Raw genomic sequence first — 27315 nt, 5'->3', positions numbered from 1 at the left:
CTTTTACAACAACTCTTGGAAAACTAGAAACAAATCTTTTTCAAAATATCCTCCTAAAGAATCATCTTTCCAAACTAGAGATTCTAAGCCTTCCACTTCTAAATCACCAACAAAATCGTCTAGTAAGAAATGTTTTAAGTGTTTGGGATATGGTCACATAGCTTCTAATTGCCCTTCTAAAAGAAATATGTTTATTCATGATGGGGTAGTGATTAGTGAGCATGATTTTGAAACCTCTAGACATTCCTCACCTTCTAGATCCCCAAGTGAGATTGAGAGCGGAAGTCCTTGTGAAGGTGACTTATTGATGATAAGGCGAATGTTGAGAACAATTCCAAAACCTTTGGATGATACCCAAAGAGAAAATATTTTCCACACCTACTGTCTTATCACCAACAAGTTATGTTCCTTGATTATTGATGGGGGTAGTTCACTAATGTGGCTAGTACAAGAGTTGTGGAGAAGTTAGCCTTACCCGCTATCTCTCATACCAAGCGCTATAAATTACAATGGCTTAGTACAAAAGGTGAAATCATGGTTAACAAACAAGTCCTCATTAACTTTGCAATAGGAAAGTATAAAGATGAGGTTTTATGTGATTTTGTGCCCATGGAAGCAACTCATGTTCTTTTAGGAAGGCCTTGGCAATATGATAGACATGTTTTACATGATGGCCTATCCAATACAATGTCTTTTTCCTTCCGAGGGCGCAAAGTTACCTTAAAACCCCCTCACTCCTCAAGAGGTTCATGAGGACTAAATAAAAATGAAAACTAAAAGAGAAAATGAGAAAGCAAAAGAAGTAAGTAATAAACCGAGTCACAATACTTTATCCACTAAATCAATCATGTTGACTCGTGCTATGCCTCAACTTGAGCCTCAAAGGTATTCTTCTTCTTTATCTTTTTCATTACCCAAGGTTCTTATTTCAACACCAACTTGGTTACAAAATGTTAGGGATGATTTTTACATACCTCCTAATGGTTTTCACCTTTTAAGAGGACTTTTTCCAAAAAATATCATCATTCCCAAAAAATGTTTTCCAACTTGGTCTGTCTATAGGGCCTCCTTTTCTGAACTTCCATTGCTTACAAAAGGGCTTGGGTCTTTGAAATAACAAGTTTGAAATTGAGTTTTTAGAAAAGAATCTCTACCGAATTGGTGAGTGAGTGTGAGAGGCTTGTGTCTTCTCCTCTTCTAGTCTTATCTTGGGGGATTCCCTGGACTCTCAAGTGGCAGCAACACTTATCTTAAAGCCAACCATCCTTCAAGGGGCGTGCACAATTCCAAGAGCTACAACCACATAAGTTTCCCTTTCCTTTTCATCTTCTTCTTCCATACCCATTCCAAATCAAACTCTAAAACTTGTCTTTGTTGTTTCTTGTTGTTTCAATCGGTAGAACTTGTTTAGTTTGTTGTTCTTGTGGTTCTAATTGTGTTTGTTGAAGTTTTAATCGGTGCATTAGTTTTCTTTCCTTGTTTCATTCGGTTCATATGTTGAAAAATGGGTTTCTGTGTGAGTTTGGCTTGGTTCTTGTGTTCTTGATTAAGTTCTTGAATGGATAAAGAATCTTGATCCAATTCTAAAGGTCCCTGTTCATGTCCCAACTCATATTGAATTCATAACATGTTCATATCATGTTCTTGTGTTCATATCATGCCCCCTAGTCTGGGGCTTCCTCGGCTCGTAGGGTTGCTGCTTTGCTGGGGCCCTCGTGCATTCTCAAGGGTTAAGGTCGACCTGGTGCTCGTGGGCGCGAGGGGACAACGCATGTGCGCTTCTCGTTGACTTCCACTTCTGCAACAATATGGGCAACCGCTCGACGCCTGATCTCGCCGAAAGTTTTGGGGCGGTTTCTGATGAGCGATTCACTGAAGGGTCCCGACACGATGCCCTTCCTGAACGCGTGTACCATCATGGTCTTGTCCTTGGTGTTCAGCTTTACCACTTGTGCCCCAAAACAATTGAGGAACTACTTCAGGGATTCTCTCTGATACTGTCTTACGTCGAAAAGATCGTTAGAAATGGGTGGGGGAGCCCGATTTGCAATGTACTGCTCTCTGAACAATCCATCATTGTGCCTACCAGCGTGCTCATGAACAGCTTGCATCGCACCACGTCAGAGCCCCCAACCAACATCATCTGCGTATGGAAGGCCGTGAGATGAGCCTCTGGGTCCTCTACACCTGTGAATGTGGCTTTGGGCCCCACGAATGTGGTCGGTATCACGGCGTCCATGATCGCTTGCGAGAATGGCATTGGGAAATGCTTGGTGGTGTCGCAGGTTCTTGATCTTCCACCTCATGTTCCCCTGCCTGATTTCGCAACCCCATGCGCAATTCTTCATTAGTTCTTTACAATTCTTCATTTCTTGCTAGCAACGCAGCCAGATCAATCTGGATGCGTTCTTGATCTGCTCTTAATGCAGCCACCGTTTCTTGGAGAGCCTGCATCGTTTCCATGATCCGTTGCAGGGTGAGGCTTCCGTCCCCATTCGGTGCAACAGATCCTTGCCTCGTATTTCTCATCTTGATGGATCTTTCTTGTTCTTGCGAATGGGACAGTGTTTTAAATCGTGCCCCACGGTGGGTGCCAAATGTTCATGTCGGTTGACTCGATTGCCTTCGTACGTCTACGACATCACACGCCCAATTATCTTTGCCTTCGTTCGTGCCTTTCTTCGATCAAACACCTGAAAATGCAAAGACAAAGGGCGCCCTAGAGGTCGTTTGCACTCCGACGCTCAAGTCAGTATAGGGCTAGGAAACACCAAAACTAAGCTGTAAAAAGCCCTCTGTGTAATTTGTGTGTGTATTAGCGTAAAAACTGCGTACCTTATTAGGTTTAATACTACCCTTTATATACTCTAGGGTTTCCGCTAACTGCAATTAGGGTTATTGAGGGTGTGCCTTAGCACCGCTATCACCCACTCTTAAGGCAATCTAGCGTGTAAGGCTTCCTTACTGGAGTGCAACCTCTGACGGGATGACCACCTGGGTACCATCTTGTACACCTAATCTCTGGGTCATCCGTCCCGAGAGTGTCCTAGCTATTCACGTGCCATGCATGCAGCTTACCCCTAGAACGTGACTCTCACTGGTTGTATCTCTTCCAATGGCTCTTTACTTGTGTTCCACCTGAACGCGTCATCCACACCACACGTATGGACCCCTCGTGATCTAGGCTTATCCCTAACTGATAACTGGTGTGTGGTATGGGATCCACCTCTCGTGGCCCAGCTTTGTTGTTTGAGTCACCGATGTCCGATGTCACATCGCCCTCAATCTGTTGTCGAGGATACATCAGCACATCCTGATGATCGCACCTAACCACTATTCGGCAGCTTGACTCACGTGCTTTGCGAGACACTGGCCCACGTCGCTCGTGGGACCCAGCTTACGTGGCCCCACCATCACTAGCGGTCAACGACGTATGAGGACTGGTCGGTACAATATTTATGTAAGTAGTTCATTATTTCAAGTATGATGAATTAGAGGTATGGTATTTGTTTATATATGCAAATATCCAAAGGTAAGAGTGGGTTGCCTACTTCCTCCAATCACAACTTCTAAGTTGGGAGCCACTCAAAGAGGATAGACGAAATTTGTGACCTAATCCCTTAAGATTTTCGAGGAAGCTTCAAACCAATGAAAATGGTGCTAAAGCATAAGAGGAGTAAGGTTCCCGCTCTTGACTCTTTTTTAGTGTAACAAAACCTTTTTTTAGGTAATACTGTCTTTTCTCATTACTTTATTTCAAAATTTTAACGGCAATAACATTATAAATTTATACATTTTTTCCAAATTTTAATGGCAGATATGCATTTTGTTGATTTATTGTTTATAGCATTTTTAGTTGTACTTCTCCGAATTTATTGTAGTAGAGAAGTGGTTGAAAAAAAATTTATTTTTAGATTTACATTTCTAATTATGGTACATGTTTATATTGTAGGTTTCTCATAAAAGAAGTATGTCGGACATGAATAAGAACATATGTGATTGTTGAAGAATATAATATAATGTGAAAATGACTTTATTTTGTGTTTTGTAAACAATGTTAGGTTTTCATTGGTAGTACTTCATAGAAGTATTTGTCTTTTATTGATTCCCATAGTTTTTTAACGCATATTTTGTATTTGAGTTTGAATTTCAATATGTCTACTTGATATATTTTTGTATAAATTTTAATTTAGTTAGATATATGTATAACATGTTAATTCATGAATGTTATATCCATTTATTTGTTTTCTTTATTTAAAAAACTACTTTAACAAACATAGATAAATAAATACACTATATATAAATAATTGTGCTTGAAAAACACATTAATGCTTAAATGATAAATGAATGAAAAAAAATGTTTATAACTTTTAAACCTATGATATTTTACGGAGGTTCTAAAACCAATGATATTTTACGGGGTTCTAAAATCTATGGTATTTTATGGAGGTTCTGAAACCTATCGTTATTTTAGGGAGGAGGTTTTGAAACCCATGATATTTTACAGAGGTCATAAAAACCATGAAATTTTACGGAGGTCGTAAAACCCATGATATTTTATGGAGGTTCTGAAACCTATGCTATTTTACGGAGGTTTTTAAAGCCATGGTATTTTTTAGAGGTTTTGAAACTCGTGGTATTTTATGGAGGTTTTTAAACTCATTGTATTTAACGTGGGTTTTAAAAGACTTTTCCTAGGATTTAGAAAAACCCTAGGAACACGTTCCTCAAAGATGATTAGCAGAGGAAATTGCAACCCTAGATAAATAACTTAATGGAAGTTTTAACTCTTGATAATGTAAAATTAAATTCCCTTAAAATCCTTTTTCTTATATTGGTTTTATTATAATATAAAATATATGTTAATTATAATATAAAATATATGTTAATTATTTATATTTGATTTTTACTGCCATATCAATCAAGAAAATGAGTATAAATATTATGTGATGAAATAATATGGAAAATAATATCCACCAAGATTAGTGTAAGTCACTAAGGGATCTGCAAAATTAACTCAAACACATTAAGTATGTAATTAACTTTAATTTTTATTGATAAAGTCAATTTTTGAATTTTTAGTTATTGAAGAATCTATCCTTATTATAAAGACCTTGAAGATATTAGGATGACTTTCTTCTTTAAAGTATCTTTTATAAAGTGTTGATCTTTAGTTTATTTAAATATACAAGTAAATGTTACATTTAACATTTTGTACTATGTTTATTGTTACATCAAATATTTATATCACTACAAGAAAATTATTAAATAGAAACCAATTTTAGAGACAAAAAATAATTAGTTACTATATTGACTAAATTAGAGACCATTTTAGAGACAAAAAATAATTAGTTACTATATTGACTAAATTAGAGACCATTTTAGAGACTAATTTTTTTTTTGTTTCTAAATTAGTTTTTATTATTGTTAAACCGTTTCTAAATTGGTATCTAATTAGCTTTCAAAGTTTTTTCTACCAAATTTAGAATCTAAATGATTGATAGTTAAAAACATTGGTAGCTAATCAGATACCATTTGACAATAATAGAAACTAATTTAGAAATCAAATTTTTCTTTTAGTCTCTAATAGTCTCTAGTTTAGTCAATATAGCAACTAATTATTATTTTTTTCTCTAAAATTAGTTTCAATTTAATGATTTTCTTGTAGTGTATGTACATTTACCATCTTTATAATTGTAAATATTTATTTATTTAATTATTAATTTTTGGTTAAAAATAATATTAATTTTGTAGATATTGAGTAATGCATCTAAATATAAATGAATATATCTATTTAAGGATTTTACATTTTTATATCTAAGTGATGCAATTGTTATGCATAGAGAAAAATCACAAAAACAATAAATTTTGTTTTAAAAAAACTCACTTGATGTGATAATTCACTAATAAAAGTCACCGTTTTTATTATTTAATATTTTAAAGAGATAATATGTGATAATAAATTAATAATAAAATACTTTAAATTTATTTATAATTATTTAAAAAATACATATTTTCATTCTCTTAATTCAAATTATCCTTTAAATTTAAATAAATAAAGTTACATAAGTTTACACATGAGTGTTTCTAATTCTCTACTACAATTATAAAAGAAAAACATGTGGAGGACAAAACCACCCACATGTGACAAAGAGAAAAGGAGAGAAATTCAATTGTAGAATAAGAAGGAAGTTACCCAACTCAAAATTCTAACCCATTGGAAATAATAGAGTGTTATGTAAAAAACTAAAACTTCTCAAAAGGTTAAAGGAGTAAGTTGTATATAAAATACATAAGTTGAGGATTAAGATGAATATTACTGGAGTCTACTTTAAAATTTAGAGGACTAAGACAGAACATTATTATTAGAGTCTATTTAGAGTTTCATTACGATTTTATTTTTATAAAATATTTTTAAAGTTAAAAATTAAATGTATATATAAAATGTCATTAATTTTGAGTCCTAAACTATACATGTGAGATTATAGTGGAGGTATCAGAATCAATAGTATTTTAAAATAAATGAATAACAAAATATTTTAAATTTATTTATAATTTGTTTCAAAATATATTTTTATTTTTCACTTAATTTAAATTATATTCTTTAAACTCGAATAAATACGGTCATACACCTAGGTTTACTTAGGATTATTTCTAATTAATTTTAACAATTACAAGGAAAAAGGAGGACACTATTAAAAACAATCTACATAGAATCATGTCATTTTGCGAAATCATGGAAAAGTAAAGTTAATTGGTCTTTACATAAAACTTCTAGAAATAGTAATAATAAAGGCTTCTACTTGCAAAAACGTTGTTGAAAATAAAATATAAAATGATTATCAGACGTGGATGTTACAATTCTAAGCACTTGAATTAGAACGAAACAACGTTATAAATGCATTATGCAAAACAACTCGATCAAATCATAGTCTGGAAACAAGATTTTGAAATACATTACTTACTACAAAACATTCAAACTATAATACTAAATAAACATCTTGCACTTTTAGGGCAATCAATGATGCTTTCATTCATCAAAGATCAATCAGAGTGCGTAGCACATCTGCAATAACCTGCAATTTTGTACAACCATTAATGTGGTTATTACAAGATAAATAATGAGGGAATCTTATTTTTCAATGTGAAATTGTAAATGATTGGAATTAAACTCAACTTCTCTGAATATCAATTCAATAAATTATATTAATCTACAAGAAGATTAACCTTTTGGTAATCTGTTTTTATTTACTGAAAGAAGATATTTTTGATTCGTCATTTTGTTTCCATCTCTATACTTGATACATCTGAAAAGGCAGTGAAAAAGTAGAGAATGTAGGAAATGCCCTGTTGAGGACTAAGCTCAGACTTATCATCACATCCCAAATTTCACTTTCATCATTTGTGAAGGAAATATTGATATATTTGACTAACATACCTCATTCATGCAATCGACAATACTTGCCACATTGTTCATATATGCGGTCTGTAAATCTGTTTAGGAAGCTGAGATAAGCATTTCTCCGAGAAGGTGAAAGTAGTATTGGCCCTAATAAGCCCCAAAATCCAGTAAAGTATCCTATCCCAATGCCCATGTACAATGCCTCATACCAATCACTATCTTCATCACCATTCATTGCTTCACCATCTCCAACCTCTCTTCTTTCATCTCCATCTCCTAGACAACTTCTGTTTACTTGCTCTCCACAAAGATCATTGTTTCCTTCAAAACTAGAGCTATCAAAGGTCTCAAAATGTCTTCCTGATGGGATTCTTCCTGAAAGAGAGTTGTGTGACAAGTCTAGTTTTCCCATACCGTCAATTTGAGAAAGAGAAGAAGGAATTTGTCCAGTCAAATTATTTCTTGACAAGTCAAGGAAGTCTAGTGATCTTAAATTCCCAATCTCAGAAGGAATTTCTCCTCTCAGATTATTTTGGATAAATTCAAGGAAACTAACCCAACCAAATATCCAATGTCTTTTGGTATTTCACCTGTCAACTTATTACTTGAAAGATCAATGCTCTTAAGCTTCAACTCTGGATTCTCGAACCCCTGTTCCACACCTTTCCACATCAAGCTTATGTTAAGGGTGTAATTTCCGATATAATAACTGCCATAACTTTCAAAATTAGTGCTATGCATCCGGTATATACGATTTCGAGTGTCACTTGTGTTGATGCTCTTTTCACACATTGCATTACAGAATGATGGAATTCCTTTTATTAAGAAAATAATAATTATCAAATTATACACAATTATTGTATATAATTATTGTATGATATTATGTAATATTATGCGATATTGTACACAATATTATGTAATTAATTTAATAATTATAGAATCATGATTAGGTTGTAATTTGGAGAGAGAAAGTCTCCATACACTTGTATATATTTGCTATACATTGAGTGATGTAAATACACACAAGAGAATAAGAAATATATCTTTTTCTTATATATCATTTTCTTATATGGTATCAGAGCACCGATCTTGGTGCTCTGACAGCCTCTCCATTTTTATCCCCTAAATAAGAGATTATGTCTAACAAAGAAGACACTAGTAACGCCGCCAAGTCGGCTGCCATGGATCCAACCAATCCCTACTATGTTCATCATTCAGACCAACCAGGACACATGTTGGTGTCGACCAAATTGAACGGCGCCAATTATCAATCCTGGAAGACAACAATGGTACATGCACTCACGGCGAAGAAGAAACTGGGATTTGTTGACAGTACCATAGAAATGCCGTCACAAGAAAAAGACCCATCCCAATTCGAATTGTGAAATCAATGTAATTCCATGATTCTTTCATGGTTAAGTCACTCCATCGAGGCAGAGATAGCCGCAGGGGTAATTCATGCGAAGACCGCCCATCAAGTTTGGAAAGATCTCCGCGACCAGTTTGGACAGAAGAATGCGCCAGCCATTTTTCAAATTCAGAAGGCAATAGCAACCATGTCCCAAGGTACGATGACAGTGGCTTCATACTACATCAAACTCAAAGCGTTGTGGGATGAACTCGAGCTATATCGTTCACCCATAGTTTGTAATCAGACAAAGGAGCACCAGATCGAGAAGGAAGAAGATAAACTGATGCAATTCCTCATGGGGTTGAATGATTTGTTCAAAACAATCAGGTCCAATATTCTCATCATGAATCCTCTACCAAATTTCCGACAAGCATACTCACTGATTGTGCAAGAAGAGACACAACAACAGATGAATTCGGATCCTGGCGAGAATTTTTCAATCGTGGCATTAGTACCGGGTCGATCTGCCAATTGGAAGCAATCAAAAGGTAAGACCTGTGAACACTGTAACAAACCAGGTCATACCATAGATGAATGTCATACTTTGAAATTTCATTGCACATACTATGATAAAAGAGGACACACGGAAGATAGGTGTCGCATAAAAAATGGGACGTGGAACTCCAATGGGCGCCATGGCCAGCAACAGCGAATCAAAAATAACCCCAAAAGCTCTCATTCATCAGCAACAAACACGGTAGATTCCTCTTCATTACCACATGACAGCAATGAGTCTGATATACAAAGGTTCACTGCCGAGCAAATTCATCAATTGGCAAAGGTTGTTTACTCGCTCAACAATAATGGTAAAAGTGAAGCGTTTATAAATGCTGCAGGTCTATTTGCTCATAACTCGTCTATTAATTCTGCTTTTACAAAACCATGGATTTTGGATAGCGGAGCAACCGATCACATTGCATTTGATTCACAATTTTTCACACACACTTCATCATCATTTATTTCAAATGTTAATCTGCCCACAGGCTCAACTGCGGCCATCTCATTTACAGGCACAATTAAATTCAATGTCAATATCACTCTCAAAGATGTTCTTTGTGTTCCTTCTTTTAATTTAAATCTCATGTCTGTTAGTAAGATAACCAGTGCACTAAATTGTTGTGTCGTTCTTTTTCCACATGGTTGCATCTTGCAGGACTTGGCAACAGGGAGGATGATTGGCTCGGGTAAACAATATGCAGGCTTATACTACATGTCCCCTCTTCCAAACCAAGCCCATGCATCTCAAATTTCGACCGACCCTGATTTATGGCACAAACGCCTCGGACATCCTTCTCCGGCGCGTCTACAACTTGCATCTTCATTACTACCTATCAATAAAAATCTCATTTCCATTCATAATAATTGTAGTGTTTGTCCCAAAGCCAAACAGACAAGGCTACCTTTTCCTTTAAGCATAATAAAATCTCATTCTCCATTCAATTTATTGCATTGTGATATTTGGGGTCCTCATAAAACCCCAACTCATTTTGGAAAACGTTTTTTTCTCACTATAGTCGATGACTATACTAGATGTACTTGGCTATTTCTTATGAATCACAAATCTGAAACCCAACATCTCTTAGAGTCATTCATTACATTTGCAAAAATCAATTTCAGACATCTATTAAAACCATCCGCGTTGACAAAGGATTGGAATTTATTTCAATGTATGATTTTTTTCTCAAAAAGAGTATTGAATGTCAACGCACTTGCGTCTACACTCCTAAACAAAATGGAGTAGTAGAACGCAAACATAGACACGTTTTAAACACAGCACGAGCCCTCCTATTTCAGTCCAATTTACCATTAGAATTTTGAGGAGAATGCGTTTTAACCGCCACATATATCATTAATCGCTTGCCATCACCTTTACTAAAAAATAAATCACCTTTTGAGCTACTATATAATCAACCACCTTCACTTTCTCACCTAAAAACTTTTGGTTGCCTGTGTTACGCAACGGTTGTTTCACCTAAGCAAATATTTGATCCGCGCGCCCGAAAATGCATTTTCATTGGTTATTGTTGAAGCTGGAGGAAGCTTCTTCCCCACCAAGGCTTGATGTGTGTTTGATGAAGAAAATGGCTTGAGTGCTTTGAAGATTGTAATAGGTTTTTAGATTCATTTGGTATTAGGCTTGTAAGTGTGTATGATTGCCTTTTGCTGTGTAACCTATCCTAGATGCCTAACCAAGTCTAGATCAAGCACATGATGTGGTTAAATGGTTTTTGAAAAGCCTTTTAAAATGTTTTTAACAGTTTTAAAACAGTACACAAATAAATCTGTTTTATGGAGAAAGAATCTGTTTATTTCTTCTCTGTTAAAAAGGCTTTCGTTAAATAGTTTTGAAAAGCTTTTTAAAATGGTTTTAACAGTTTTAAAACAGTACACAAATAAATCTGTTTTATGGAGAAAGAATCTGTTTATTTCTTCTCTGTTAAAAGGCTTTTCTAAATTTCTGTTAAGACACCAAGGGAAAGCTCAGTTCGTTATTTCAATTAAGCTGAGCTGGCCTGTGCGTTATACTTTAATCTGTTTCACTGAGAAAGAACAGGTTTATTCCTTGGTGAGTTGAAAGGTTTTTCACAAGTTAGTTAGAGCTCCAAAGGTACCACTCAGACAGTTATTTCTGTTAAGCTGAGTTGGCAGTTTTCACAAAATAAATCTGTTAAGTTCAAAAATGAATCTGTTGTTTTCTTAACTGCTTTTCAACTGTTTTTTGAAAAGAAGTTAGAAACTGTTTTCTATATAAACAATGTCTCTCTCACATGAATAAGTGCTGAGGAATTACGCTTTTGACAGAGATCAAACAACTTCCATGTGAGAAGAAGGATTGAAAGAGTTTTTGAAAGGTTTTCCAAAGAGATTTTCAAGTGTGCTTGTTCTAGGAAACCTTTGAGCTTGGTGAAGGTGCTGGTGCAGTTCTGCAGCAAATTGAACTACTGGTTTTGAGTTCTTGCATCTTCTTTTCAGGTGTAATTTTTCCTTTATTCTGTTTTGTAAAGGTGTAAGTGTTAGTCACTCCTTGATAGGGTTTCTTGGAGTGCAAGGTGTGTTGAAATAGGGTTTTTCAGCATTGTGTGTGTTGTTCTTGTAGTGTTCAAGAACTGCTGTGTTTGTAAGTGATTGACACTGTTTTTAGTGAATTCCACCTTGGGGTAAGGTGAGACTGGATGTAGCTCTGTATGAGTGAACCAGTATAAAAACGTGTGTATCTTGCATTCTCATCCCTGCACTCTTTTCTGGTTTTTTGCTTAATTCTGTCAAGAACTAAATCTGTTCTTTTTAAATTGAATCTGTTAATTCTGGGTTAAGTGAAAACTGTTCTTCCTGTCTTGTTAAAGTTTTCTGATCATAAACAAGGTTGCTGCATATAATGGCTTAAGTGAATTGTGAACAAACTGACCATTCATTAAAACCTGAGAAAGGATCATACTTCTTGAAATCTTGTGTTGTGTAATTTTGATTGATCTCTAAGCATAGCTATATCTTTCATCCTCACAATATTAAACTGATCTGGTTCTGTTCTAATTCTCTGTTGATCACAATTTTACAGTGAGCAAAATTCAAATTGTGCCAATACTGCTCTGAAGAATCAATCTGTTTCATGTAAAAACAATCTGCTCTTTTTGCCTATGGAATACTGAAAAATTGTGTGTTCTTGCGAAAATTTTTATAAGCTCAATTCACCCCTCCCCTCTTGAACTTAGACACTAATAGACCCAACAATTGGTATCAAGAGCTAGGGCTTGTATTTTGCTCAAGTGTGTGTATGATGTCTGAGTTTAAAATGCCTTTTGCTGAAGGTGCATCTATTAATAGACCTCCTATGTTTGGTGGTGTTAACTATGCTTTTTGGAAAATCAGGATGAAGATCTTTATGGAATCTATTGACATGGGAATCTGGGATGCAGTGGTCAGTGGACCTTTTATACCTATGCAGGTTGTCAAAGATGAAACAATAAAGAATCCTTGGTCTGAATGGAGTGAAACTGAGAAGAAAAAGGCCCAATATGACTCTTTAGCCAAGAATATCATCACATCTGCACTGAATATGGATGAGTTCTTTAGAGTCTCTCAATGTAACTCAGCAAAGGAGATGTGGGATGTACTAGAGGTGACTCATGAAGGAACTGATGATGTGAAACGGGCAATGAAGCACTCACTAATTCAGGAGTATGAGCTATTCAGAATGCAATCTGAAGAAAGTATTGTAGATGTGCAGAAACGATTTACACATATTGTAAATCACCTCATTGGCCTTGGTAAAGTCTTTGATAAGGAAGAGCTCAACATAAAGGTATTAAAATGTCTTGATAGGAGCTGGCAGCCTAAGGTAACAGCAATCTCAGAATCCAAAGATTTATCCAAGATTTCCACTGCTGCACTTTTTGGAAAGCTGATAGAACATGAAATTGAGCTGAAAAGATTGAAAGAACAAGAAACAGTGGAAAAGAAGGCCAAAGGAATTGCTCTGAAAACTACCATAGAACATGATACAAGTGAGGAAGAAGGTGATCCAGAACTCAGCAGAGAAAGAGGTATTCCAAACAACCTACTGATTCAAATTCTTCCAATTACACGTGCTTTGGATGTGGTAAACCAGGTCATATGAAAGCTGACTGTCCAAGCATTCAAAGTAAAGAAAAATCAGCAAGCAAGAGGAGTGACAAAGGCAAAGGTAGAAGAGCATATATCTCATGGGAAGAAAATGATGTATCCTCATCTAGTGATTCTTCAACTGAAAGTGAAAAAGCAAATCTTTGCTTCATGGTGAATGATGAGGGATCCAACTCTGACTCAGTAAGTAATTTCTCCACTGATTCTGAAAACTATGATCAATTGTTATTAGCCTTTAAGGAAACTCATGATGAAGCAAACAGGTTGGCTCACATGATTGAATAAAGTAAATAAGGTACTTGAACCAAAGGTCAAAACTCTTGAAGAAGAACTGCACAAAGCTAAAACTGAATTAATTAGTCTTGAATTGACATGTTTGCATGCATCAATTAAAACTTGTGATAATTGCAAAAAGCTGGAAAAACAGGTTGAGTATTTGTTGAAAACACTTTCAAATTTCACTAAGGGAAGAGAAAATCTTGAAACATTATTAGGTTCACAAAATGCTGTTTTCAATAAAAATGGTTTAGGATTTAATCCTGAAATGAAAGGTAATGTGAAAAAGCTGTCCAGTTTCTTTGTTCCTTCCAAAACAGGTTTTTCCTCTTTTAGTAATTCAAAAACAATGCATACTGCAACATGTTTTTATTGTATGAAATCTGGTCATGTATCTAGAACATGTAAGGCTAGGAAATATCTTGTTCCTAAAGGTTTAGCCAAATGGCTTCCTAAGGAAAGGTGTTAATCATGCTGGACCCTAGACTAAAAGGGTACCATATGTGCTAAATCTATTTTGTTGCAGAAAAACAGCAGGAGAAACCAGTGGTATCTAGACAGTGGCTGCTCAAAGCACATGACTGGTGATGTGACTCAGTTCATAAATCTGAAACTCAAAGCTGAAGGGCATGTCACATATGGAGATAACAATAGAGGAAAAATTCTTGGAAGAGGAGATGTTGGTACTAAAGACTCAACTACAATTGAGAATGTCCTATATGTTGAAGGGCTAAAACATAGTCTTCTAAGCATTAGCCAGCTGTGTGACAAGGGATACAAGGTCAATTTCGAAGCAAATACTTGTACAATTTCAAATGAAAATTCTGGTAAGGTGCTGTTCACTGGAAAAAGGGTAAACAACATTTATCTCCTAGACATTATAAAGAGCTGTTCTGAAAATGAGTGTTTGCTATCTAAAAATGATGAGTCATGGCTGTGGCATAGGAGACTAGCTCACATTCACACAAATCACTTGAATAAGCTAAAATCTAAGGAACTTGTTTCTGGTTTACCAAACATAAAGTTTCAAAATAACAGATTTTGTGATGCCTGTGTAAAGGGAAAACAGATTAGAACTTCTTTTAAATCAAAAGATATGGTTTCTTCAAATAAAGCTTTGGATGTTTTGCATATGGACTTGTTTGGACCATCTAGGACTGCTAGCTTAGCTGGAAATTACTATGCTTTGGTGATTGTTGATGACTTTTAAAGATATACATGGACTTTGTTTCTTGCTTCTAAAAATGATGCATATAAAGCCTTTAAGAAACTTGCAAAGGTTCTGCATAATGAGAATGAAAATAGGATAAAACAGATTCGTAGTGATCATGGGGGAGAATTTCAAAATGCAAAGTTTGATAAATATTGTGAAAAATATGGGATCATACATAGTTATTCTGCTCCTAGGACACCCCAACAAAATGGTGTTGTTGAAAGAAAGAATAGATCACTAGAAGAGTTAGCTAGGACTATGCTAAATGAATCTGGTTTACCTAAATATTTTTGGACTGATGCTGTATATATTGCTTCTTATGTGCTTAACAGAACATTGATTAGACCAATTCTTAAGAAAACTCCCTATGAATTGTATAAAGGTAGGAAGCCTAGCATTAGTCATCTTAGGGTGTTTGGCTGCAAATGCTTTGTTTTAAATAATGGTAAAGATAATTTGGGGAAGTTTGATCCTAAATCAGATGAAGTAATACATATTGGTTATGCTATAAATGGTCATGCTTATAGAGTATATAACAAAAGATTGCTTGTTGTTGAAGAATCTATACATGTTGTGTTTGATGAAACAGATTTTTCTGTGCCCAAATCTGTTGTGGATGAACCTGGTATGGATGATTTAAGAACAATTATGCAACAGAATCAATCTAGTGAGCTTGATGCTACTAATCCAAATTCTGTCAAAGAATCTACTGTGAATGCAGGACTGCCTAAAGAATGGAAGACTCCAAGGGATCTCACTCTTGACAATGTAATTGGTAAAATTGAGAAAGGAGTCTCAACAAGGAATTCACTTAATAACTTCTGCAGAACAGTAGCTTTTGTGTCACAGATTGAACCTAAAAGCCTGGAAGAAGCACTGCAAGATAGCAATTGGATAACAGCAATGCAGGAAGAGCTGAACCAGTTTAAATACAATGAAGTGTGGACCTTGGTTCCAAGGAAGCATGAGATGAACATCATAGGAACCAAGTGGGTGTACAGGAACAAGATGGATGAACATGGAGCTATCACTAGAAATAAAGCAAGACTGGTTGCTATAGGGTATAACCAAGAAGAAGGTATTGATTTTGATGAAACCTATGCACCAGTAGCACGTCTTGAAGCTGTCAGACTTCTTCTAGCATTTTCCAGCATACAAGGTTTCAAGCTATTTCAAATGGATGTCAAGAGTGCATTTCTAAATGGCTACATCAATGAAGAGGTGTTTGTATCTCAGCCTCCAGGGTTTGAAGATCACAAGAATCCAGAACATGTGTTCATGCTTAAGAAAGCCTTATATGGATTAAAGCAAGCACCTAGGCAATGGTATGAAAGGCTAAGTGAATTTCTGCTGTCTCAAGGTTATAGCCGTGGCAACTCAGATAAAACTCTCTTTCTAAAGAAGAAAAGTGAAGATGTCATACTTGTGCAAGTCTATGTAGATGATATTATCTTTGGATCCACAAATGAAGAGATGTGTGAAGACTTTGTGAAAACCATGAAAAGTGAGTTTGAGATGTCAATGTTAGGAGAAATGAATTTCTTCCTTGGTCTACAAGTCAAGCAACTCAAGGATGGGATTTTCATAAGCCAAGAAAAATACTGCAAGGAACTGCTCAAGAAGTTTGATATGAACCAATGCAAAGCAATCAGCACTCCTATTTCAACAAGTTGTCAGCTGGATCAAGATTCTGCAGGAAAATCAGTGGATCAAACGAAATATAGGGGTTTAATTGGTTCCTTATTATATCTAACTGCCAGCAGGCCTGACATTATGTTTGCTGTATGTCTATGTGCTAGATATCAATCTGATCCAAGGGAATCACACTACAATGCAGCAAAGAGAATTCTGAAATATTTGCAAGGATCTAAGGATGTTGGATTGTGGTATCCTAACAAGGTATCTCTGAATTTGATTGGTTTTTCAGATTCTGATTTTGCAGGTTGCAAAGTTGATAGGAAGAGCACAAGTGGGACTTGTCACATGCTTGGATCAAGTCTAATCTCTTGGCATTGCAAGAAGCAAGCTTGTGTTGCTCTCTCCACAGCAGAAGCAGAATACATAGCTGCTGGAAGTTGTTGTGCTCAAACCTTATGGCTAAGGCAGCAGCTAAGTGATTTTGGTATTCTGTTAAATAACATACCTATAAAGTGTGATAATACAAGTGCCATAAATTTGTCTAAGAATCCTGTCATGCATTCTAGAACTAAACATATTGAAATTAGACATCACTTTTTAAGAGAACATATAGCTAATGGAACATGTGATATACAATTCATTGGTACTGAATTTCAATTAGCTGATTTATTCACTAAACCACTTGCTAAAGACAGGTTTCACTTTCTTTTAAATGAATTGGGTATAATTAGCTTGAATTGTCCTCTGCAGTGAAAATTTCAATCTGTTGTTTTATGTTTTAACATGTTTCGTTCCCTGTTTCAGAAATCACAACTGTGACTAGGAAAGAGAAAGATTTATTTTTCTCTCTCTCACTTTATTGTTGACTGCTTTTACGGTTATTAACCAGCAGGCCTATGCCAATTAGTTTGTGGGTATCCCAACTGATTGGATTGTGTGTAAGTGCAACAGATTTGATTTATCAAATTGAAATCTGGTTCCAATATATTCTTGTGCAAATCAATACCTGAATCTGCTACACCACAGGAATAAAATCTGAAGCATATCAAATTGATTTTATTTTCAATCCATAATTGCTGAAATCTGATTTAATTGATTTTCTTTTACAATTGGTGATTTCTAAAATCTGATTTAAGCTCTATATAAACCTTGCTCAAATCAGTTCTCTCTCATACTTTCTCATTTGTGCTATAAGCTGTCCAGGTTCACACTTGCTTCACCACAGGTTTCGTTTCTGTTCTGAGTGATGATTTGTGCTGTTTTTTCTTCTAGAATTGTATGTTAATAAACTGGTGCAGGAAAAAAACAGATTGAGCATGGCATCCTCATCACACAGAAGGAAGAAATCCAAGGAGCAATCCAGCAGCAACCAAGGCATTCTGGAGAAATGATTTGCTGGAGATTCTGAAGCAATGACAAGATACATTCATGAGACAAGCAGGAAGCAAGTCAATGCACCCAAAGTGCTGGAATTTTCCTGGCTGAGAGAAGAAAATCTGACTGAAGCAAAAACCTTGCTCAAGCATCAAAAGCTGAAGAACTTTCTAGAGATGACTGGAAATGTATATCCAGATTTGGTGAAAGTTTTCTACAGCAACTTGGTTCAAGATGGCAAAAATCTGGTCTCCCATGTGAAAGGTGTGAAGCTAAAGATTACAAGGGAAATATGGAGCAATGTGGGAGGAATCAAATATTCTGGAATGAAGGTAAGCAAAGGGAACACTGCTGGAATCCAGGGATTCAACAAGATGCAGTTTTACAGAAGTTGTGTGAGGAATCCTGCTGAACCAGTGGCTAGATTTCATGCTGGAAATCTCACAATCATTCCAAGACTCCTTGCCTACATCATTGCTTGGCAGCTTACTCCAAGAGGAAGTAATCATGCAACTCTCCATGAAGAGGACTTGATTTTGCTATACTGCATCATGAATCAACTCAAGGTAAATTGGGTAAGTACTATGGTGGAGCATATGCTCAAATCCACAAGGTTACCAGACTATCGCTTTCCATATGCAATTTTTGTGTCAAAGCTAATTGATTACTTTGAAGTTGACACTACAAATGAAAGAAATGACACAATTAAGGCAGCAAGTGAGATAGACAACTCCACTCTCCTCAAGATGGGATTTCAAAAGGAAGATGATAGCTGGATATTCAGAAGGAATGCTGCAAACAGAGCTGAAAATGAAGCTGCTGATCCAGAAAATGAAGAAGAAAATGCTGATGGAGTTCAGAACATGGATGCATCACCAGTACACTCTGCTGGACATGAGGATATTGCTGCTACAAGCCAAAATGCAATGGTTGCATATGAGGCACCTGAATACAGAGGTGAACCTCTGTCTATGTTTGAAAGACAAGTGCTAAGCAGGCTGGACACACTCACATATGAGCAGAAAGCACACTATGAAATGACCTACGCTAGGTTTCAACACTTGGATGACCAACTTGAAGGAGTTCAAGTGCAGCTAGCTGAGCTTTATTACAACAACAAGTGATCCTATTTCTAAGTCTTTATCTTTTATATGTTGTTGAGCAATTTGAAATTAATCTGTACAGTTTGAAGGATTTAGTTGTTTTGTGGTTTATAATGAACCTCTATGGTTTATTGGTTTTATTTGAACTGTTATGTATGGCTATTATTTTTTCTGTGATATTTTGTGCTCCCATTCTGTTTGATGAATCCAAAGGGGGAGAAGAATAGCCTAGTACAGAACAGCCTAAGAATAGCCTGGTACAGATTCTGCAGATGATATTCACAGTGACTGCTGATATAATTCAGATGTTAAATCTGCAGGTATATCATTTCTAAATCTGTTGTTCTGCTTTAACACCTGTTTTCTGTGTATATGGTTCTGTACAGATTTGGTCTTGATCTTTCTTCAAAGCTGTGCAAAGCAAAGGGAATTTGTCTCCATCAAACAGGGGGAGATTGTTGAAGCTGGAGGAAGCTTCTTCCCCACCAAGGCTTGATGTGTGTTTGATGAAGAAAATGGCTTGAGTGCTTTGAAGATTGTAATAGGTTTTTAGATTCATTTGGTATTAGGCTTGTAAGTGTGTATGATTGCCTTTTGCTGTGTAACCTATCCTAGATGCCTAACCAAGTCTAGATCAAGCACATGATGTGGTTAAATGGTTTTTGAAAAGCCTTTTAAAATGTTTTTAACAGTTTTAAAACAGTACACAAATAAATCTGTTTTATGGAGAAAGAATCTGTTTATTTCTTCCCTGTTAAAAAGGCTTTTGTTAAATAGTTTTGAAAAGCTTTTTAAAATGGTTTTAACAGTTTTAAAACAGTACACAAATAAATCTGTTTTATGGAGAAAGAATCTGTTTATTTCTTCTCTGTTAAAAGGCTTTTCTAAATTTCTGTTAAGACACCAAGGGAAAGCTCAGTTCGTTATTTCAATTAAGCTGAGCTGGCCTGTGCGTTATACTTTAATCTGTTTCACTGAGAAAGAACAGGTTTATTCCTTGGTGAGTTGAAAGGTTTTTCACAAGTTAGTTAGAGCTCCAAAGGTACCACTCAGACAGTTATTTCTGTTAAGCTGAGTTGGCAGTTTTCACAAAATAAATCTGTTAAGTTCAAAAATGAATCTGTTGTTTTCTTAACTGCTTTTCAACTGTTTTTTGAAAAGAAGTTAGAAACTGTTTTCTATATAAACAATGTCTCTCTCACATGAATAAGTGCTGAGGAATTACGCTTTTGACAGAGATCAAACAACTTCCATGTGAGAAGAAGGATTGAAAGAGTTTTTGAAAGGTTTTCCAAAGAGATTTTCAAGTGTGCTTGTTCTAGGAAACCTTTGAGCTTGGTGAAGGTGCTGGTGCAGTTCTGCAGCAAATTGAACTACTGGTTTTGAGTTCTTGCATCTTCTTTTCAGGTGTAATTTTTCCTTTATTCTATTTTGTAAAGGTGTAAGTGTTAGTCACTCCTTGATAGGGTTTCTTGGAGTGCAAGGTGTGTTGAAATAGGGTTTTTCAGCATTGTGTGTGTTGTTCTTGTAGTGTTCAAGAACTGCTGTGTTTGTAAGTGATTGGCACTGTTTTTAGTGAATTCCACCTTGGGGTAAGGTGAGACTGGATGTAGCTCTGTATGAGTGAACCAGTATAAAAACGTGTGTATCTTGCATTCTCATCCCTGCACTCTTTTCTGGTTTTTTGCTTAATTTTGTCAAGAACTAAATCTGTTCTTTTTAAATTGAATCTGTTAATTCTGGGTTAAGTGAAAACTGTTCTTCCTGTCTTGTTAAAGTTTTCTGATCATAAACAAGGTTGCTGCATATAATGGCTTAAGTGAATTGTGAACAAACTGACCATTCATTAAAACCTGAGAAAGGATCATACTTCTTGAAATCTTGTGTTGTGTAATTTTGATTGATCTCTAAGCATAGCTATATCTTTCATCCTCACAATATTAAACTGATCTGGTTCTGTTCTAATTCTCTGTTGATCACAATTTTACAGTGAGCAAAATTCAAATTGTGCCAATACTGCTCTGAAGAATCAATCTGTTTCATGTAAAAACAATCTGCTCTTTTTTCCTATGGAATACTGAAAAATTGTGTGTTCTTGCGAAAATTTTTATAAGCTCAATTCACCCCTCCCCTCTTGAACTTAGACACTAATAGACCCAACAATTGGTATCAAGAGCTAGGGCTTGTATTTTGCTCAAGTGTGTGTATGATGTCTGAGTTTAAAATGCCTTTTGCTGAAGGTGCATCTATTAATAGACCTCCTATGTTTGGTGGTGTTAACTATGCTTTTTGGAAAATCAGGATGAAGATCTTTATGGAATCTATTGACATGGGAATCTGGGATGCAGTGGTCAGTGGACCTTTTATACCTATGCAGGTTGTCAAAGATGAAACAATAAAGAATCCTTGGTCTGAATGGAGTGAAACTGAGAAGAAAAAGGCCCAATATGACTCTTTAGCCAAGAATATTAAACTGATTTGGTTCTGTTCTAATTCTCTGTTGATCACAATTTTACTGTGAGCAAAATTCAAATTGTGCCAATACTGCTCTGAAGAATCAATCTGTTTCATGTAAAAACAATCTGTTCTTTTTGCCTCTGGAATACTGAAAAATTGTGTGTTCTTGCGAAAATTTTTATAAGCTCAATTCACCCCTCCCCTCTTGAACTTAGACACTAATAGACCCAACAATCCTCACAGTCAAAAAGCATACAAATTATTTGATATAGATACAGGTACTTTTTTTACAAGTCGGGATGTCACCTTCCATGAAAGTGTTTTCCCATTCTGTCAACACTCTTAGACGCAATCCTCGCATCCATTACCAGATATTTTGCCCGCCATTGACATTGACTTACCCACTCCTGTCCAACATTCCTTTGATCCACCATCTTCTCCTAGTGAACCTTCAGCAGATCAACCCTCTTCTCACACGCCAGGAAGTCCTGCACCCATTACTGAACCTTCTCCAACACCTATTACCGAACCTTCTCCAGCCAACCTTCCTGTTCGAAGATCAAGTCGCACATCAACCCCACCTTCCTGGCTTCAAGACTACGTAACGGGATCCCAAGCCAATCATTCAACCACTGCCCAAGATCGACCGAATGGAACTAGGTATCCTATGCATCATTTTGTTTCTAATTCATGATTTTCTTCTACACATAGTGCATATCTTGCTAATATCACAGCCACCAAAGAATCTCACACTTATGCTCAAGCTATCCTTGATCCAAATTGGCAAAAAGCAATGGACGAAGAGCTTTCCGCCTTGCAGCTAAATCAAACGTGGACCTTGACACCATTACCCACTGGGCAGAAACCCATCGGATGCAAATGGGTCTATAAAATAAAGTACAACTCAGATGGTAGCGTCGATAGATATAAGGCGCGCCTTGTCGCAAAGGGGTATACTCAGATTGAAGGTGTTGACTATTCTGAAACTTTTTCACCAACAGCAAAATTAACAACTTTGAGGTGTCTCCTCACCATTGCAGCAGCTAGAAATTGGTTTACTCACCAGCTGGATGTGCAAAATGCCTTCTTACATGGCACATTGCATGAAATTATTTACATGAACTTGCCACCTGGGCATCATCGACAGGGGAGAACATTGTATGTCGACTCAACAAATCCCTTTATAGTCTTAAACAGGCATCCCGGACATGGTTTTCAACATTTTCTCATGTGATTAAATCTGCAGGATTTCAACAGTCCAAGACAGACTACTCTCTATTCACAAGACAGAATAACTCATCATTTACTGCTCTTTTAATTTATGTGGATGATATTCTCTTGACAGGAAATGATTTGACAGAAATTCAGCGTGTTAAAGACTGTCTTTTACAACAATTTCGCATTAAAGATCTTCGAGACTTAAAATATTTTCGAGGGATCGAATTTTCCCGTTCCAAAGCTGGAATTTACATGTCACAAAGAAAATATGCACTTGATATTTTGCAGGATACGGGACTCACAGGTGCTCGTCCAGACAAATTTCCAATGGAGCAAAACTTAAAACTCACACCAGACGGTGGAGAGTTGTTAAAGGATCCAGTCAAATACAGGCGACTTGTGGGACGAATGATATACCTCACGGTTACTCGGCCTGATATAGTATTTTCTGTTTGGACCCTAAGTCAATATATACAGGCTCCACGGAAACCTCATTGGGATGCTGCAATTCGAGTCCTAAAGTACATAAAAGGATCACCGGGACAAGGATTGTTATTGCCCGCTGAGAACAATTTGACATTGACAGCTTATTGCGACTCAGACTGGGGAGGTTGTCAGACAACTCGGAGATCAGTATCTGGGTATTGTATTTTTCTTGGTCCCTCTATTATTTTATGGAAATAAAAAAAAAAAACAAACAAACGTATCAAGATCCTCCGCGGAAGCAGAATACCGCGCGATGGCCAATACTTGTTTGGAGATAGTTTGGTTGCGATATTTGTTGCAGGATTTAAAGGTGTTATGTAACTTGCCAACTCAACTTTTCTGTGACAATCAAGCAGCATTACATATAGCAGCAAACCCAGTATTTCATGAACGCACAAAACACATTAAGATAGACTGTCATATTGTGCGAGAAAAATTACAAGTTGGGATAATCAGTCCTTCATATGTACCGACCCAGTATCAACTCGCAGATATTTTTACGAAGGCACTCGGCAAGGAACAGTTTTTGACGCTGCGACACAAGTTTGGGGTTCATGATCTTCACCTACCAACTTCAGGGAGAATATTAAGGAAATAATAATTATCAAATTATACACAATTATTGTATGAAATTATTGTATGATATTATGCAATATTATGTGATATTGTACACAATATTATGTAATTAATTTAATAATTATAGAATCATGATTAGGTTGTAATTTGGAGAGAGAAAGTCTCCATACACTTGTATATATTTGCTATACATTGAGTGATGTAAATACACACAAGAGAATAAGAAATATATATTTTTCTTACATATCATTTTCTTATACCTTTTGATAACATATTTCTCGAAAGATCCACGAATTGAACATGCTTCAAATAACAAAGTTGAATAGGAAGACTTCCAGAAAAGTGATTCTCTCGCATGATCAAGATTATCAACTGCTGCATGATTTCTCCTATCCATGATGATATTGGACCGGACAACATATTTTCACCCACATCCAACATAAATAAATTGCTGCAATTCTTTAAAGTGGAAGCTAATTCACCCGTTAGGTTATTGTTTCGTAAGACCAAGGCTTCCAATTGAATAAGACTGCCCATGGACACAGGAATCCTCCCCGACAATTTATTGTTGCTTAAATCAAGACACAGTAACCGATCTACAAATTTCCAACAATCTGGAAGGTGTCCCTTCAATTGATTATTTGATAAATCTAAAATGACCATTGGAGAGGTTCTTTGGTCACATATGAATGAAAACAAGTCTGAAAATTTGTTGTTAGAAAGCCTCAACTGTGAAGCTTGTAGTAAAAACGACGGAACTTTGCCTTCAAAGTGATTTGACTTCTTCTTCCTATGCTGACCACTTTACGCCTTCTACTTTTCACCAATGCTCTGTTACTGGTTCTAATTATAATTTATTTGAGATCTTAGTTAAGATTTTCTGAAATAAGAGTTTTATTTAAGACGTTAGTTAAGATTTTATGTGAAATAAAGGTTTAGAGTGAACCGCGTCCCCTCCGACCTGTCTAAGGAGTGGACCGCGTCTCCTCCAGTGTGTCCTGGAAGCAGGCCGTATCCAGCCCATACAGCTGCATCCGACACCGTGCACGCACCCGCCGTGTATTCGTGTCGCGACGTGTCGGAAGCGCAAACGGCCTGATTTTTGGCGTATCCGAGCTTCACAATGAATTCATATTGATATACGGTCTATTGAGAAGCTTCACTGATATACTAGGAATTGCACCAGTGAGATTGTTGTGAGACATATTCAAAATTATCATATTTTGCAAGTTATTCCAAAACCATCCTGGTACTGAGCCATTAAGCCCATTATCTGAAATGTCAAGTTCATTTAACCGACTTTGAGTCTGGAGCCAAGTAGGAAAAATGGGGCCCAACTTGCAAGATCTTAGTTTAATTTTTATTATTTGAAAAGGAGGAACCCAGTTAGGGACTATTTTTAGAGACAGAGAGTTCTCTGACAAAGCTAAGTACCTTAATTTGGAAAAATTGGAAAGATGGGATTCGGTGAGGTCACCCTCCAAATGATTTTCATCCAACAACAAAACTTCCAATTCAGATAGCAATCCAATACTTGCAGGTAGCATGCCAGTAATCTGGTTATCAGATAAATCCAAACTCTGAAACACGTGTCTGTTGCACCATGAAGAATTTTGAAAGAAGTTAGAAATTTCTCCACTCAACTTGTTATTTGAAAGGTGTAACAAATGCAATGTGCACATGTTTCCAAAGAAATATGGAATTTCGCCTTGCAGTTTGTTAGCAGAGAGGTCAAGAACTTCAAGAGAGTTTATTACTTTTCCCGATCCATCTAGAATGGGACCTTCTAACACGTTATCATTAATGTAAAGCGCACGAAGATTGGTAGTGGAGTTGAAGAGCCAGTAAAATATGGATGATGATTTGAACAAATTTGAGGAGATGTCAAGGGAGATGAGAGAAGATGAAGAATTTGTGATTGAAAAAGCTGACATGAGAAAACTATCGTCCCTTAGACTACAATTTTCCAAATAAAAATTTTGAAGTTTTGAACTGAAGTTGAAACTACCTTGAAAGACCAATGATGTCATATTATTATAAGAAAGGTCAAGGGCCACAAGAGAAGGAAGATTTGAGTGGAGAGCATATGACAAAAGAATGTTATTATGAGAAAGATAAAGTTGTTGAAGATTAAGGCTAAAGTTTGACAATAATTGAAATGTTGAAGATGTAAGCATATTATAAGAAAGATCAAGGATGGTAAGAGAAGTTGAGAAATTTGAATATGAATAAAACAGGGATTGTATATGGGTATATGAAAGAGAACAATCAACTAGCCTCAACTCTCTTAAGTTTGGAAAAATAATTGCAACCAATCAAGATTATGCAAATAATACAAGGAAAGATTTGTTAGGTAAGAGAGATTAGACAACCATTCTGCATCCTTAGGTTTAACACCAAAATTGCCAGCAAGTCTAAGAGTGTGCAATAAAGGAAGATTCCCAACCTGGAAAGGGAGTGCTCGAGAAAATGAATTTCTTCCAAGATCAAGATACCTCAATAGTGACAGATTTGTAAGTTGATAAGGGAGTTTCCCGTCAAGTTTATTGAAACTGAGATCGAGATACCTTAAATGTGTAAGGCTTCCAAGTTGGGTAGGAATGCTCCCACCAAAACCATAAAATGAGAGATTGAGATATCTTAAATTGGTAAGTGAGCCCACCCATGAGTTGTGGAATGCCACTCCTTAAAAAATAATTGTTGTTGAGATCCAAATGTTGAATATTTTGCAAGAAAAACAATGAAGTGATATTGATTATACCTTTCAAACTTTTGGTCGCTGACCAGGGAGACTAAGGATGGTTACATGACCTGTTTGATGATCGCATTGAATTGAATGTCTTTCTTTTTACAACAATCTCGACTGTTGTCAGTATCCCTCCATGTAGACAGCATGTCGAAGGAATATGAGGCCATGTTTGAAGTGGAGGAGTGCGTGTCTCTCCTTTTCAATAATGTACTTTATTTGTGAGGTATTGTTGAATGGGTGAATGGAAGATGCAAGATGGAAGAAAAGGAAAAGAAGGAGAAGTGCATAAAGATAACAAGAAAGCATTATTATTATTATGAAGTGGCTGATATAATATGAAACAACTGTTTAAGCATTAATGACTCTTCCACACACTGTAGAGATATATTCTAACACCCTTTTATTTTTATACAAATATAAATATCTTATCACACTTCTGGGTATTTCTTTAGCCTATATTTCAACGAAATGTATTATTTTGTATTCTTCTATTTATATAATTTAAATATATGATATATTTTTCCATGCCACTATTATTTTTGTTATCATTTTCTAACTTCCATAAAAATATTATATTATTGTTCCACTAAATTATATATGAGGTTCACCTTAGAGTATTTCTAAATTTCACTAACAAATGTTTGTTTAGAAAAACGTGCACAGACACGGTTTTTACAAAAGTACTAGAAATGAAGTTTCCTTCAATTCTACCTATACTGAAATTTTAAATGTTTGCATTTGTTTTACTTTAATTTATGTGATTGCTTAATTTCTTTAAATGGCGAAAGGATA

The 27315-nt window shown here is 36.0% G+C and overlaps 1 pseudogene; it reads right to left on the bottom strand.

Moving 5' to 3' along the window:
• Positions 1-7393: 7393 nt before the first annotated feature.
• On the bottom strand, positions 7394-26829 carry LOC137838642 (receptor-like protein EIX2; annotated as a pseudogene).
• Between the last annotated feature and the right edge of the window lie 486 nt (positions 26830-27315).

Source organism: Phaseolus vulgaris, chromosome 4 (assembly GCF_000499845.2).
Source record: "Phaseolus vulgaris cultivar G19833 chromosome 4, P. vulgaris v2.0, whole genome shotgun sequence".
NCBI lineage: Eukaryota > Viridiplantae > Streptophyta > Magnoliopsida > Fabales > Fabaceae > Phaseolus > Phaseolus vulgaris.
The sequence above is the reverse complement of the archived record's forward strand: the minus strand, read 5'-3'. Positions and strand labels throughout refer to the sequence as shown.